The sequence below is a fragment of the Electrophorus electricus genome, chromosome 9 (genome assembly GCF_041902795.1).
Source record: "Electrophorus electricus isolate QZ-2024a chromosome 9, ASM4190279v1, whole genome shotgun sequence".
Lineage (NCBI taxonomy): Eukaryota > Metazoa > Chordata > Actinopteri > Gymnotiformes > Gymnotidae > Electrophorus > Electrophorus electricus.
This window is the reverse complement of record NC_137505.1, coordinates 3,320,412-3,335,111: the sequence shown is the minus strand read 5'-3', so window position 1 is coordinate 3,335,111 and position 14,700 is coordinate 3,320,412.

The following is a 14,700-nucleotide window of genomic DNA, read 5'->3' as shown; positions in this document are numbered from 1 at the left end:
TAAAACCGACGTGCATTTTATTCTTTTCCCCTTTTATCCCTTCATATCTCTCCGCTACCTTGGAGAAGAGAGACGCACGCGGGTAAATAAAATGTAAATATCTGTATAATATGTATATAAAAGGAAGAAGTGGTTGTGTAGTGTAGTCGTTTGATTATAAATAGTCTCATAATAATTTTATCCACAAATTCTTATACATTTATACATGTTTATCTTTCTCTGTGTGTGTGTGTGTGTGTGTGTGTGTGTGTGTGTGTGTGTGTGTGTGTGGTTCTGTGTCACTAGTGGGGCCTGTGGTCCGATTGGAGTGTTTGCGGTGTGAGAAGGAGGAGTTGGAGAACAGTTTGTTGGAGCAGCTGAAGGAGTTGAGGTTGCAGAAGCAGAAGGAGCTGCAGGTTCTTCAGGAGATGCTGAAACACAAGCAGCAGGAGGAGACAGAGCTCCTGCAGAAACAGCAGGAGGAGGAGGAGCGTAACAGGTCCATCAAGAGTAAGTACTATGGAAATGCAATAATACTAACATAACTAATAATGAATGTTAGCCTTTAGGCTCCAATAAAAGTGATACTAATATATGTATAGTACTATATATATTATATTTTATATATTCAGTAGTAATTATGTAGTATATACAATCTGTGTTATATCCAGCAGTAATGATACTTGCTCTGGCAGATATGAAAATGGCCTGTGAACAGGAGAAGAAATCTCTGGAGGAAGAACTTGAGAAGCTCAGACTGTCACTGCAGGTAGAGATCCCTTATAGTGTCAGTACACATCCACCAGTACCTCCACCTTTCACTTATAACGTCAGTACACATGCAGTACACATTCCCACCTTTCCATTGTACTGGCTGTAGTGATGATTCGTGTGTGTGTTATACCAGCCCATAGAGGAGGACATTATGAGTCTGAAAGTGGCGCTGGAGATGAAGAACCAGGAGATCAAAGATCAGCACGATCTTTTGGTCAAACTATATACTCTGTATGTATACTATATACTCTGTATGTAGTACCTGGTTTAACACTATATCCTCTGTATATATACTATATACTGTTTATGTAGTACCTGGTTTAACACTATACCCTCAGCTTACTCTAGTCTGCAGATGTGAAGAAATTAAACAGAATGTGTATCTGTGTATATGTGCGCACCTGTATGCGTCTGGTTGTAGTATTATTTAAAGGGTCAAACTGCGTGAAGTGTGCCCAGGCCCAGAGCTACTTTGATGGGCATGATTCTGTGACCTCTTGGGCCTTGAAATGTGGTGCTTTGAATGATTTAAAGAGTGAAACGGTCTGAAGTGTGCCCACGTTTAAAGTAACCTTGCTGGGCATGACTGTGTGACCTCTTGTGCCTGGAAGTCTGGTTGTAGTATTATTTAAACGGTCAAACTGCGTGAAGTGTGCCCAGGCCCAGAGCTACTTTGCTGGGCATGACTGTGTGACCTCTTGGGCCTGGAAGTCTGGTTGTAGAATGATTTTAAAGGGTCAAATGGTCTCCATTGTGTGTCCAGGTTTAAGGCTACTTTGCTGGGCATGTGATTTGGACCCATCGGGTACGGAAGCCTTTCCGTCATGTGCTCGTTTTCCACGCCTTCAGCGCAGGTAGCCTGCGAATTTAAACCGACGTGCATTTTATTCTTTTCCCCTTTTATCCCTTCATATCTCTCCGCTACCTTGGAGAAGAGAGACGCACGCAGGTAAATAAAATGTAAATATCTGTATAATATGTAAATAAAAGGAAGAAGTGGTTGTGTAGTGTAGTCGTTTGATTATAAATAATCTCATAATAATTTTATCCACAAATACTTATACATTTATACATGTTTATCTCTCTCTGTGTGTGTGTGTGTGTGTGTGTGTGTGTGTGTGGTTCTGTGTCACTAGTGGGGCCTGTGGCCCGATTGGATTGTTTGCAGTGTGAGAAGGAGGAGTTGGAGAACAATTTGTTGGAGCAGCTGAAGGAGTTGAGGTTGCAGAAGCAGAAGGAGCTGCAGGTTCTTCAGGAGATGCTGAAACACAAGCAGCAGGAGGAGACAGAGCTCCTGCAGAAACAGCAGGAGGAGGAGGAGCATAACAGGTCCATCAAGAGTAAGTACTATGGAAATGCAATAATACTAACATAATAATGAATGTTAGCCTTTAGGCTCCAATAAAAGTGATACTAATATATGTATAGTACTCTATTTATATTATATTTTATATATTCAGTAGTAATTATGTAGTATATACAATCTGTGTTATATCCAGCAGTAATGATACTTGTTCTGGCAGATATGAAAATGGCCTGTGAACAGGAGAAGAAATCTCTGGAGGAAGAACTTGAGAAGCTCAGACTGTCACTGCAGGTAGAGATCCCTTATAGTGTCAGTACACATCCACCAGTACCTCCACCTTTCACTTATAACGTCAGTACACATTCAGTACACATTCCCACCTTTCCATTGTACTGGCTGTAGTGATGATTCGTGTGCGTGGGTTATACCAGCCCATAGAGGAGGACATTATGAGTCTGAAAGTGGCGCTGGAGATGAAGAACCAGGAGATCAAAGATCAGCACGATCTTTTGGTCAAACTATATACTCTGTATGTATACTATATTCTCTGTATGTAGTACCTGGTTTAACACTATATCCTCTGTATATATACTATATACTGTTTATGTAGTACCTGGTTTAACACTATACCCTCAGCTTACTCTAGTCTGCAGATGTGAAGAAATTAAACAGAATGTGTATCTGTGTATATGTGCGCACCTGTATGTTTCTGGTTGTAGTATTATTTAAAGGGTCAAACTGCGTGAAGTGTGCCCAGGCGCAGAGCTACTTTGATGGGCATGATTCTGTTACCTCTTGGGTCTTGAAATGTGGTGCTTTGAATGATTTAAAGAGTGAAACGGTCTGAAGTGTGCCCACGTTTAAAGCATCCTTGCTGGGCATGACTGTGTGACCTCTTGGGCCTGGAAGTCTGGTTGCAGTATGATTTTAAAGGGTCAAATGGTCTCCATTGTGTGTCCAGGTTTAAGGCTACTTTGCTGGGCATGTGATTTGGACCCATCGGGTACGGAAGCCTTTCCGTCACGTGCTCGTTTTCCACGCCTTCAGCGCAGGTAGCCTGCGAATTTAAAACCGACGTGCATTTTATTCTTTTCCCCTTTTATCCTTTCATATCTCTCCGCTACCTTGGAGAAGAGAGACGCATGCGGGTAAATAAAATGTAAATATCTGTAAATATCTGTATAATATGTAAATAAAAGGAAGAAGTGGTTGTGTAGTGTAGTCGTTTGATTATGAATAATCTCATAATAATTTTATCCACAAATTCTTATACATTTATACATGTTTATCTCTCTCTTTGTGTGTGTGTGTGTGTGTGTGTGTGTGGTTCTGTGTCACTAGTGGGGCTTGTGGCCCGATTGGAGTGTTTGCGGTGTGAGAAGGACTAGTTGGAGAACAGTTTGTTGGAGCAGCTGAAGGAGTTGAGGTTGCAGAAGCAGAAGGAGCTGCAGGTTCTTCAGGAGATGCTGAAACACAAGCAGCAGGAGGAGACAGAGCTCCTGCAGAAACAGCAGGAGGAGGAGGAGCATAACAGGTCCATCAAGAGTAAGTACTATGGAAATGCAATAATACTAACATAATAATGAATGCTAGCCATTAGGCTCCAATAAAAGTGATACTAATATATGTATAGTACTATATATATTATATTTTATATATTCAGTAGTAATTATGTAGTATATACAATCTATGTTATATCCAGCAGTAATGATACTTGCTCTGGCAGATATGAAAATGGCCTGTGAACAGGAGAAGAAATCTCTGGAGGAAGAACTTGAGAAGCTCAGACTGTCACTGCAGGTAGAGATCCCTTATAGTGTCAGTACACATCCACCAGTACCTCCACCTTTCACTTATAACGTCAGTACACATTCAGTACACATTCCCACCTTTCCATTGTACTGGCTGTAGTGATGATTCGTGTGTGTGGGTTATACCAGCCCATAGAGGAGGACATTATGAGTCTGAAAGTGGCGCTGGAGATGAAGAACCAGGAGATCAAAGATCAGCACGATCTTTTGGTCAAACTATATACTCTGTATGTATACTATATACTCTGTATGTAGTACCTGGTTTAACACTATATCCTCTGTATATATACTATATACTGTTTATGTAGTTCCTGGTTTAACACTATACCCTCAGCTTACTCTAGTCTGCAGATGTGAAGAAATTTAAACAGAATGTGTATCTGTGTATATGTGCGCACCTGTATGTGTCTGGTTGTAGTATTATTTAAAGGGTCAAATGGTCTCCATTGTGTGTCCAGGTTTAAGGCTACTTTGCTGGGCATGTGATTTGGACCCATCGGGTACGGAAGCCTTTCCGTCACGTGCTCGTTTTCCACGCCTTCAGCGCAGGTAGCCTGCGAATTTAAAACCGACGTGCATTTTATTCTTTTCCCCTTTTATCCTTTCATATCTCTCCGCTACCTTGGAGAAGAGAGACGCACGCGGGTAAATAAAATGTAAATATCTCTAAATATCTGTATAATATGTAAATAAAAGGAAGATGTGGTTGTGTAGTGTAGTCGTTTGATTATAAATAATCTCATAATAATTTTATCCACAAATTCTTATACATTTATACATGTTTATCTCTCTCTTTGTGTGTGTGTTTGTGTGTGTGTGTGTGTGTGTGTGGTTCTGTGTCACTAGTGGGGCCTGTGGCCCGATTGGAGTGTTTGCGGTGTGAGAATGAGGAATGAGGAGTTGGAGAACAGTTTGTTGGAGCAGCTGAAGGAGTTGAGGTTGCAGAAGCAGAAGGAGCTGCAGGTTCTTCAGGAGATGCTGAAACACAAGCAGCAGGAGGAGACAGAGCTCCTGCAGAAACAGCAGGAGGAGGAGGAGCATAACAGGTCCATCAAGAGTAAGTACTATGGAAATGCAATAATACTAACATAACTAATAATGAATGTTAGCCTTTAGGCTCCAATAAAAGTGATACTAATATATGTATAGTACTATATATATTATATTTTATATATTCAGTAGTAATTATGTAGTATATACAATCTGTGTTATATCCAGCAGTAATGATACTTGCTCTGGCAGATATGAAAATGGCCTGTGAACAGGAGAAGAAATCTCTGGAGGAAGAACTTGAGAAGCTCAGACTGTCACTGCAGGTAGAGATCCCTTATAGTGTCAGTACACATCCACCAGTACCTCCACCTCTCACTTATAACGTCAGTACACATTCAGTACACATTCCCACCTTTCCATTGTACTGGCTGTAGTGATGATTCGTGTGTGTGTTATAGCAGCCCATAGAGGAGGACTTTATGAGTCTCAAAGTGGCGCTGGAGATGAAGAACCAGGAGATCAAAGATCAGCACGATCTTTTGGTCAAACTATATACTCTGTATGTATACTATATCGAACCCACGGTTTTCACGCTGCGATTTTTTTAAATGTGGTGAGCTGCGGAGAAAAGACGCGGTCCGGACGTATTTGTGGCTTAATATCTCTTGTCTCCTTGGGAGTAGGAAGTCTGTTCATGCCTCTTTGGAAAGGGCTGCATCTCCCCTCTAATCGCCTTCGAGCGGCACGCGGATCGAACCCACGGTTTTCACGCTATGATTTTTTTAAATGTGCTGCGCGGCAGAGAAAATGCGCGCGTCGGACGTCATTGCGGCTTAATATCTCTTGTCTCCTTGGGAGTAGAAAGTCTTTTCATGGCTCTTTGGAAAGGGCTGCATCTCCGCTGTAATCGCCTTCGAGCGGCACGCGGATCGAACCCACGGTTTTCACGCTATGATTTTTTTAAATGTGTTGCGCGTCGGAGAAAATGCGCGCGTCGGACGTCATTGCGGCTTAATATCTCTTGTCTCCTTGGGAGTAGAAAGTCTTTTCATGGCTCTTTGGAAAGGGCTGCATCTCCGCTGTAATCGCCTTCGAGCGGCACGCGGATCGAACCCACGGTTTTCACGCTATGATTTTTTTAAATGTGGTGCGCGGCGGAGAAAATGCGCGTGTCGGACGTCATTTCGGCTTAATATCTATTGTCTCCTTGGGAATAGAAAGTCTTTTCATGGCTCTTTGGAAAGGTTTGCATCTCCCTTGTAATCGCCTTTAAGCGGCACGCGGATTGGACCCACGGTTCTTCCGATACGATTTTTTAAATGTGGTGCGCGGCGCAGAAAAGACGCGCGTAGGACGTATTTGCGGCTTAATATCTTTGGGCTCCTTGGGAGTAGAAAGTCTGTTCATGGCTCTTTGGAAAGGGATGCATCTCCCCTGTAATCGCCTTCGAGCGGCACGCGGATCGGAACCATCGTTAGCACGCTACGATTTTTTAATGCCTCTAGGGACGGGCCGAAAGCGTGGCAGGTGGCGTTCGTTAGGGACAGTCATGGAGGTGATGCGCACCGAGTTGCAGGCCATTTGGACCTGGCCCGGCCTAGATGTGAGCGTTCAAAGTCAGCACGTTTGTTTAAACTTTCTCCTCCAATTCGTTTCAATTGTACAAGCGTTTCTCGCTCATCCGACTGGAGCGTAACGCTTTATCTGTTAATATCTCTGGTCTCCTTGGGAGTAGAAAGTCTATTCATGGCTCTTTGGAAAGGGCTGCATCTCCCCTGTAATCGCCTTTAAGCGGCACGCGGATCGGACCCACCGTTCTTACGATACGATTTTTTAAATGTGGTGAGCGGCGTAGAAAAGACGCGCGTAAGACGTATTTGCGGCTTAATATCTTTGGGCTCCTTGGGAGTAGAAAGTCTGTTCATGGCTCTTTGGAAAGAGCTGCATCTCCACTGTTATCGCCTTCGAGCGGCACGCGGATCGGAACCATCGTTATCACGCTACGATTTTTTAATGCCGCCAGGGACGTGCCGAAAGCGTGGCAGGTGGCGTTCGTTAGGGACCGTCATGGAGGTGATGCGCACCGAGTTGCAGGCCATTTGGACCTGGCCCGGCCTAGATGTGAGCGTTCAAAGTCAGCGCGTTTGTTTAAACTTTCTCCTCCAATTCGTTGCAATTGTACAAGCGTTTCTCGCTCATCCGACTGGAGCGTAACGCTTTATCTGTTAATATCTCTGGTCTCCTTGGGAGTAGAAAGTCTGTTCATGGCTCTTTGGAAAGGGATGCATCTCCCCTGTAATCGCCTTTAAGCGGCACGCGGATCGGACCCACCGTTCTCACGCTACGATTTTTTAAACGTGGTGCGCGTCGGAGAAAATGCGCGCGTCGGACGTCATTGCGGCTTAATATCTCTTGTCCCCTTGGGAGTAGAAAGTCTGTTCATGGCTCTTTGGAAAGGGTTGCATCTCCCTTGTAATCGCCTTTAAGCGGCACGCGGATTGGACCCACCGTTCTTACGATACGATTTTTTAAATGTTGCGCGGCGTAGAAAAGACGCGCGAAGGACGTATTTGCGGCTTAATATCTTTGGGCTCCTTGGGAGTAGGAAGTCTGTTCATGCCTCTTTGGAAAGGGCTGCATCTCCCCTGTAATCGCCTTCGAGCGGCACGCGGATCGAACCCATGGTTTTCACGCTATGATTTTTTTAAATGTGCTGCGCGGCGGAGAAAATGAGCGCGTCGGACGTCATTGCGGCTTAATATCTCTTGTCTCCTTGGGAGTAGAAAGTCTTTTCATGGTTCTTTGGAAAGGGCTGCATCTCCCCTGTAATCGCCTTCGCGCGGCACGCGGATCGGAACCATCGTTATCACGCTACGATTTTTTAATGCCAACAGGGACGGACCGAAAGCTTGGCAGGTGGCGTTCGTTAGGAAAAGTCATGGACGTGATGCGGACCGAGTTGCAGGCCATTTGGACCTGGCCCGGCCTAGATGTGAGCCTTCAAAGTCAGCGCGTTTGTTTAAACTTTCTCCTCCAATTCGTTGCAATTGTACAAGCGTTTCTCGCTCATCCGACTGGAGCGTAACGCTTTATCTGTTAATATCTCTGGTCTCCTTGGGAGTAGAAAGTCTGTTCATGGCTCTTTGGAAAGGGATGCATCTCCCCTGTAATCGCGTTTAAGCGGCACGCGGATCGGACCCACCGTTCTCACGCTACGATTTTTTAAACGTGGTGCGCGTCGGAGAAAATGCGCGTAATATCTCTTGTCTCCTTGGGAGTAGAAAGTCTGTTCATGGCTCTTTGGAAAGGGCTGTATCTCCCCTGTAATCGCCTTCGAGCGGCACGCGCATCGGAACCATCGTTATCACGCTACGATTTTTTAATGCCGCCAGGGATAGGCCGAAAGCGTGGCAGGTGGCGTTCGTTAGCGACAGTCATGGAGGTGATGCGCACCGAGTTGCACGCCATTTGGAGTTGGCCCGGCCTAGATGTGAGCGTTCAAAGTCAGCGCGTTTGTTTAAACTTTCTCCTCCAATTCGTTGCAATTGTACAAGCGTTTCTCGTTCATCCGACTGGAGCGTAACGATTTATATGTTAATATTTCTGGTCTCCTTGGGAGTAGAAAGTCTGTTCATGGCTCTTTGGAAAGGGCTGCATCTCCGCTGTAATCGCCTTCGAGCGGCACGCGGATCGAACCCACGGTTTTCACGCTATGATTTTTTTAAATGTGGTGCGCGTCGGAGAAAATGCGCGCGTCGGACGTCATTTCGGCTTAATATCTATTGTCTCCTTGGGAGTAGAAAGTCTTTTCATGGCTCTTTGGAAAGGTTTGCATCTCCCTTGTAATCGCCTTCGAGCGGCACGTGGATCGAACCCACGGTTTTCACGCTATGATTTTTTTAAATGTGCTGCGCGGCGGAGAAAATGCGCGCGTCGGACGTCATTGCGGCTTAATATCTCTTGTCTCCTTGGGAGTAGAAAGTCTTTTCATGGTTCTTTGGAAAGGGCTGCATCTCCCCTGTAATCGCCTTCGCGCGGCACGCGGATCGGAACCATCCTTATCACGCTACGATTTTTTAATGCCGACAGGGACGGGCCGAAAGCTTGGCAGGTGGCGTTCGTTAGGAAAAGTCATGGACGTGATGCGGACCGAGTTGCAGGCCATTTGGACCTGGCCCGGCCTAGATGTGAGCCTTCAAAGTCAGCGCGTTTGTTTAAACTTTCTCCTCCAATTCGTTGCAATTGTACAAGCGTTTCTCACTCATCCGACTGGAGCGTAACGCTTTATCTGTTAATATCTCTGGTCTCCTTGGGAGTAGAAAGTCTGTTCATGGCTCTTTGGAAAGGGATGCATCTCCCCTGTAATCGCCTTTAAGCGGCACGCGGATCGGACCCACCGTTCTCACGCTACGATTTTTTAAACGTGGTGCGCGTCGGAGAAAATGCGCGTAATATCTCTTGTCTCCTTGGGAGTAGAAAGTCTGTTCATGGCTCTTTGGAAAGGGCTGTATCTCCCCTGTAATCGCCTTCGAGCGGCACGCGCATCGGAACCATCGTTATCACGCTACGATTTTTTAATGCCGCCAGGGACGGGCCGAAAGCGTGGCAGGTGGCGTTCGTTAGGGACAGTCATGGAGGTGATGCGCACCGAGTTGCACGCCATTTGGAGTTGGCCCGGCCTAGATGTGAGCGTTCAAAGTCAGCGCGTTTGTTTAAACTTTCTCCTCCAATTCGTTGCAATTGTACAAGCGTTTCTCGTTCATCCGACTGGAGCGTAACGCTTTATATGTTAATATTTCTGGTCTCCTTGGGAGTAGAAAGTCTGTTCATGGCTCTTTTGAAAGGGATGCATCTCCCCTGTAATCGCCTTCGAGCGGCACGCGGATCGAACCCACGTTTTTCACGCTACGATTTTTTTTAAATGTGTTGCGCGGCGGAGGAAATGCGCGCGTCGGACGTCATTTCGGCTTAATATCTCTTGTCTCCTTGGGAGTAGAAAGTCTTTTCATGGCTCTTTGGAAAGGGCTGCATCTCCGCTGTAATCGCCTTCGAGCGGCACGCGGATCGAACCCACGGTTTTCACGCTATGATTTTTTTAAATGTGCTGCGCGGTGGAGAAAATGCGCGCGTGGGACGTCATTGCGGCTTAATATCTCTTGTCTCCTTGGGAGTAGAAAGTCTTTTCATGGTTCTTTGGAAAGGGTTGCATCTCCCCTGTAATCGCCTTTAAGCGGCACGCGGATCGGACCCACCGTTCTCACGCTACGATTTTTTAAACGTGGTGCGCGTCGGAGAAAATGCGCGTAATATCTCTTGTCTCCTTGGGAGTAGAAAGTCTGTTCATGGCTCTTTGGAAAGGGCTGTATCTCCCCTGTAATCGCCTTTGAGCGGCACGCGCATCGGAACCATCGTTATCACGCTACGATTTTTTAATGCCGCCAGGGATAGGCCGAAAGCGTGGCAGGTGGCGTTCGTTAGGGACTGTCATGGAGGTGATGCACACCGAGTTGCACGCCATTTGGAGTTGGCCCGGCCTAGATGTGAGCGTTCAAAGTCAGCGCGTTTCTTTAAACTTTCTCCTCCAATTCGTTGCAATTGTACAAGCGTTTCTCGTTCATCCGACTGGAGCGTAACGCTTTATATGTTAATATTTCTGGTCTCCTTGGGAGTAGAAAGTCTGTTCATGGCTCTTTTGAAAGGGATGCATCTCCCCTGTAATCGCCTTCGAGCGGCACGCGGATCGAACCCACGTTTTTCACGCTACGATTTTTTTTAAATGTGTTGCGCGGCGGAGGAAATGCGCGCGTCGGACGTCATTTCGGCTTAATATCTCTTGTCTCCTTGGGAGTAGAAAGTCTTTTCATGGCTCTTTGGAAAGGGCTGCATCTCCGCTGTAATCGCCTTCGAGCGGCACGCGGATCGAACCCACGGTTTTCACGCTATGATTTTTTTAAATGTGGTGCGCGGCGGAGAAAATGCGCGCGTCGGACGTCATTTCGGCTTAATATCTATTGTCTCCTTGGGAGTAGAAAGTCTTTTCATGGCTCTTTGGAAAGGTTTGCATCTCCCTTATAATCGCCTTTAAGCGGCACGCGGATTGGACCCACCGTTCTTCCGATACGATTTTTTAAATGTGGTGCGCGGCGTAGAAAAGACGCGCGTAGGACGTATTTGCGGCTTAATATCTTTGGGCTCCTTGGGAGTAGGAAGTCTGTTCATGCCTCTTTGGAAAGGGCTGCATCTCCCCTGTAATCGCCTTCGGGCGGCACGCGGATCGCACCCACGGTTTTCACGCTATGATTTTTTTAAATGTGGTGCGCGGCGGAGGAAATGCGCGCGTCGGACGTCATTTCGGCTTAATATCTCTTGTCTCCTTGGGAGTAGAAAGTCTTTTCATGGTTCTTTGGAAAGGGTTGCATCTCCCCTGTAATCGCCTTTAAGCGGCACGCGGATCGGACCCATCGTTCTCACGCTACGATTTTTTAAAATCCGCCAGGGAAGGAACGAACGCTTGGCAGGTGGCGTTCGTGACGGACAGTCAAGCAGTTAATGCGCACCGAGCTGCAGGCCATTTGGACCTGGCCCAGCCTAGATGTGAGTATTCAAAGTCAGCACGTTTGTTTCAAAGTTCTCCACCAATTCGTTGTAATTGCGTGTGTGCGCGTGAACACCAGGTTTGTGGAGGAGTTCGTCCTTGGACTGTACAAGGGGAGACAGTGTGTGGCCTGGCTGCGTGAGGTTGCAGTTTGCTGGGCATGAGAGATTGGCATGTGGTGCCCTGGAGGTGTGGTTGTTCCAGGACGGGCAAGGTGGGGTAGTGTGGCTGGGTGACGGTGCGCTTCACTGGGGATGTGGTTGTGAGTTGCAGGCCCATTCCTTTGAATGACAGAAAGGATCTGATTTGTTTCCAGGTTTAAACGTACTTTGCTGGGTATGACTGTGACCTCTTGGGCCAGGAAGTCTGTTTCTAGTTTTATTTAAACGGTCAAACTGCGTGAAGTGTGCCCAGGCCCAGAGCTACTTTGCTGGGCATGGCTGTGTGACCTCTTGGGCCTGGAAGTCTGGTTGTAGTATGATTTTAAAGGGTCAAATGCTCTCCATTGTGTGTCCAGGTTTAAGGCTACTTTGCTGGGCATGTGATTTGGACCCATCGGGTACGGAAGCCTTTCCGTCACGTGCTCGTTTTCCACGCCTTCAGCGCAGGTAGCCTGCGAATTTAAAACCGACGTGCATTTTATTCTTTTCCCCTTTTATCCTTTCATATCTCTCCGCTACCTTGGAGAAGAGAGACGCACGCGGGTAAATAAAATGTAAATATCTCTAAATATCTGTATAATATGTAAATAAAAGGAAGATGTGGTTGTGTAGTGTAGTCGTTTGATTATAAATAATCTCATAATAATTTTATCCACAAATTCTTATACATTTATACATGTTTATCTCTCTCTTTGTGTGTGTGTGTGTGTGTGTGGTTCTGTGTCACTAGTGGGGCCTGTGGCCCGATTGGAGTGTTTGCGGTGTGAGAAGGAGGAGTTGGAGAACAGTTTGTTGGAGCAGCTGAAGGAGTTGAGGTTGCAGAAGCAGAAGGAGCTGCAGGTTCTTCAGGAGATGCTGAAACACAAGCAGCAGGAGGAGACAGAGCTCCTGCAGAAACAGCAGGAGGAGGAGGAGCATAACAGGTCCATCAAGAGTAAGTACTATGGAAATGCAATAATACTAACATAACTAATAATGAATGTTAGCCTTTAGGCTCCAATAAAAGTGATACTAATATATGTATAGTACTATATATATTATATTTTATATATTCAGTAGTAATTATGTAGTATATACAATCTATGTTATATCCAGCAGTAATGATACTTGCTCTGGCAGATATGAAAATGGCCTGTGAACAGGAGAAGAAATCTCTGGAGGAAGAACTTGAGAAGCTCAGACTGTCACTGCAGGTAGAGATCCCTTATAGTGTCAGTACACATCCACCAGTAGCTCCACCTTTCACTTATAACGTCAGTACACATTCAGTACACATTCCCACCTTTCCATTGTACTGGCTGTAGTGATGATTCGTGTGTGTGTTATACCAGCCCATAGAGGAGGACATTATGAGTCTGAAAGTGGCGCTGGAGATGAAGAACCAGGAGATCAAAGATCAGCACGATCTTTTGGTCAAACTATATACTCTGTATGTATACTATATACTCTGTATGTAGTACCTGGTTTAACACTATATCCTCTGTATATATACTATATACTGTTTATGTAGTACCTGGTTTAACACTATACCCTCAGCTTACTCTAGTCTGCAGATGTGAAGAAATTAAACAGAATGTGTATCTGTGTATATGTGCGCACCTGTATGTGTCTGGTTGTAGTATTATTTAAAGGGTCAAACTGCGTGAAGTGTGCCCAGGCCCAGAGCTACTTTCATGGGCATGATTCTGTGACCTCTTGGGCCTTGAAATGTGGTGCTTTGAATGATTTAAAGAGTGAAACGGTCTGAAGTGTGCCCACGTTTAAAGCAACCTTGCTGGGCATGACTGTGTGACCTCTTGGGCCAGGAAGTCTGTTTCTAGTTTTATTTAAACGGTCAAACTGCGTGAAGTGTGCCCAGGCCCAGAGCTACTTTGCTGGGCATGACTGTGTGACCTCTTGGGCCTGGAAGTCTGGTTGTAGTATGATTTTAAAGGGTCAAATGGTCTCCATTGTGTGTCCAGGTTTAAGGCTACTTTGCTGGGCATGTGATTTGGACCCATCGGGTACGGAAGCCTTTCCGTGACGTGCTCGTTTTCCACGCCTTCAGCGCAGGTAGCCTGCGAATTTAAAACCCACGTGCATTTTATTCTTTTCCCCTTTTATCCCTTCATATCTCTCCGCTACCTTGGAGAAGAGAGACGCACACGGGTAAATAAAATGTAAATATCTCTAAATATCTGTATAATATGTAAATAAAAGGAAGAAGTGGTTGTGTAGTGTAGTCGTTTCATTATAAATAATCTCATAATAATTTTATCCACAAATTCTTATACATTTATACATGTTTATCTCTCTCTGTGTGTGTGTGTGTGTGTGTGTGTGTGTGTGTGTGTGTGTGTGTGTGTGGTTCTGTGTCACTAGTGGGGCCTGTGGCCCGATTGGAGTGTTTGCGGTGTGAGAAGGAGGAGTTGGAGAACAGTTTGTTGGAGCAGCTGAAGGAGTTGAGGTTGCAGAAGCAGAAGGAGCTGCAGGTTCTTCAGGAGATGCTGAAACACAAGCAGCATGAGGAGACAGAGCTCCTGCAGAAACAGCAGGAGGAGGAGGAGCATAACAGGTCCATCAAGAGTAAGTACTATGGAAATGCAATAATACTAACATAACTAATAATGAATGCTAGCCTTTAGGCTCCAATAAAAGTGATACTAATATATGTATAGTACTATATATATTATATTTTATATATTCAGTAGTAATTATGTAGTATATACAATCTGTGTTATATCCAGCAGTAATGATACTTGCTCTGGCAGATATGAAAATGGCCTGTGAACAGGAGAAGAAATCTCTGGAGGAAGAACTTGAGAAGCTCAGACTGTCACTGCAGGTAGAGATCCCTTATAGTGTCAGTACACATCCACCAGTAGCTCCACCTTTCACTTATAACGTCAGTACACATTCAGTACACATTCCCACCTTTCCATTGTACTGGCTGTAGTGATGATTCGTGTGTGTGTTATACCAGCCCATAGAGGAGGACATTATGAGTCTGAAAGTGGCGCTGGAGATGAAGAACCAGGAGATCAAAGATCAGCACGATCTTTTGGTCAAACTATATAGTCTGTATGTAGTACCTGGTTTAAC